Here is a 2,248-nt window from a genome sequence, read left to right as displayed (position 1 = left end):
AGCCTCCCTTTCCTCCTTGCTTCTTCCCCACTAAAATGAAACAAACAACTGCAAGTAAATAACCAGAAAACACTTTCTGATTTATTTTTTTTCCCTTATCCACTGCCTGTAGGCAAGGCCAGGGAAGAGCTGCTGGAGAATATTTTGGACGTGGATGAAGCTGCTGCATGAGAAGAACAAACGATTGTGTAAAAGTCCTTGTATGCTCTGTTTGGCCACATCAGAAAGAGCAAACCCAGCACTGCCCACGCCCACGTGAGTATTTTGGTTTGCAGCAGTAGCACAGAGATGGAGTGAGCGGCCCACTTGCTGGGGGGGGGCACAAGAACAGAGGGCACAGGGAGGCTTCTTACCATCCTGAGCAGTATCTGGCATCACAGCTAGAGCTTCCAGGCATCACTTCCTTCCAGAGCAGCTCCCTGGGCACCCTACGCCTGCTTCTTTCCTGGTGAAAAAACCATCCCTCTGCTGAATGCCAGCTTTTATGCAAGTTTTCCAGACCTTTTTCTTGAACAGTACCCGCACTTTACACACACAACTCCTCAGTACTCCTCAGATGACTGCAGATAATATTTTATCTTATTTTTGATAGCTTTTCTTTTACAGGCATTTGCTGTAGAAACACAAGGTTCTGACAGGGAAGACTACAAAATAGCTGGAAGGCTCAGCATCATATTGCAAGTCCCTGGATGCTTGATTTCTGGGAAGAGTTTCCTTCACGTTGGGACAGAACCAGGAAATTTGGTTTACCTGATACACACACATGCTTGTTCTTTACGTGCTCAGCAAAAATACTGCTATCGAGACTCTTTAGATATTATCCTGAAAGTCCTATTTAGTTACTACTTCTGTACTGCACTGGATTTCAAAAACATTGAAGTAGGACTGACTTGGTTACGTTAACGCACTGGCTGAACTTCGGCAGGTGCTTATGAAAAATTAGAAACAACCAAATCTGAAAGTATCCCGAAGGCTCCGGATCTCCACACCAAACCCTCTTCTCTTTCCAGCTACGCGCACGTGGTGCTGAGCAGAACGTCCACGGACGAACGGGGGGCAGAGCTAAGGCTGCACATTCAGCCTGGTCTCGGTCTCCTGATTTTTAAATGCTTGATTCCTCAGTTTAATACTGCATTTATTTTTCATTTAAATTAAGAGTTACTCGTGAAAAATACAGTGCGCGGACAGCTTAAGGCATTTTTTCCCAATTACTAGGTTTTCGCCGCCAGGTGGCAATGCAGCCACAGCCATCGCATCTTTTCCTCTCTTCCGCCCCCCAAACATTCAATTTCAGTCACCGGCAAATTTGTTACTAAAGCTTTTGTGTCTGACATACTTGCTTCCTCTTCATTTATCTGCTTTTCTCTCTCAAACTTTTTTAATCTCCTCCTCTCCATCCTTTTAGCCCCGTAACTGCGCTCCGGCTGCCACCAGGAGCACCAGGCTGCGACGCTCGTGACCTCTACAGCTTTTCGGGGGGGGGGGGGGGGGGGGAATAACTGGAGCTGTGCGGCTGTGTGTCAGTGCCAGAACGCAGGTTTCATCATCTCAGTTTTTGGCTTCCACCTTTCTCAGAGCTGAACTCTCAAGCCTACAAGCCCCCGGTTTGGGTTTGCCCCAGCAGGGAATGGCCACACAAGAGCTGCTGCTGTGGGCACGCTCGGTGCTGAGCCCTGCCCCAGGGTGTGTGGGGACATGGAGAGAGAGGAGAAATGCCTGAAATACTTTTTCCTGAATGTCTAGACCATAACAAGTTAGTCCTTCTAAAGCACGACTTAGCCCCTCTTTGCTACTGGCAGGGGCTTATTTGTAATTTTGAATGTAAAGAGTTTTACCCTTGCAAAGGCCAGTTTTTTGAGATTGGATTGGATCTTAACGCCAAGTTTTGGATGAACTCAGTTGGCTTCAGAGGACTGAGAATTTTACTAACAAAGCCTCTGTAAATGAACAGTAATCAGGCTCACATGCACCTGCAGCTGCAGAAAGAGGTGAGCGCGTGTGCCTACACCCTACAATGCATGCGTATGTACGCAGCTAGACTGCCACCTGGCAGCATTTGTGAACACGAGCCCTCTCAAATAAAACTGATCAGGCGGATGGATGGGTGCTCATGGAGCCTTGTCCCAAACAGCGCCAGCAGGAACTCGTCCTGGAGGGGTTGCGGGCTTGTGCCATGCGTGGAAGCCAGCTCCCAGGAACCAGAGCCCTTTTACACAGCATTTCCTGCAGCTGTTTTTCTCTCTTGCTA

The 2,248-nt window shown here is 48.0% G+C and overlaps 1 long non-coding RNA gene across 1 annotated transcript; it reads right to left on the bottom strand.

Annotated features, from left to right (window-relative positions):
- LOC126913470 (uncharacterized) lies at positions 1 to 1,357 on the bottom strand. The gene is made up of 3 exons (XR_007708825.1): positions 1,337 to 1,357; positions 354 to 445; positions 1 to 30 (listed from the first exon to the last, which is right to left on the bottom strand). It is a non-coding gene; the product is annotated as an uncharacterized LOC126913470 (long non-coding RNA).
- Positions 1,358 to 2,248: the final 891 nt, after the last annotated feature.

The sequence above is a fragment of the Cygnus atratus genome, chromosome 13 (genome assembly GCF_013377495.2).
Source record: "Cygnus atratus isolate AKBS03 ecotype Queensland, Australia chromosome 13, CAtr_DNAZoo_HiC_assembly, whole genome shotgun sequence".
NCBI classification, from domain to species: Eukaryota; Metazoa; Chordata; class Aves; order Anseriformes; family Anatidae; genus Cygnus; species Cygnus atratus.
The sequence above is the reverse complement of the archived record's forward strand: the minus strand, read 5'-3'. Positions and strand labels throughout refer to the sequence as shown.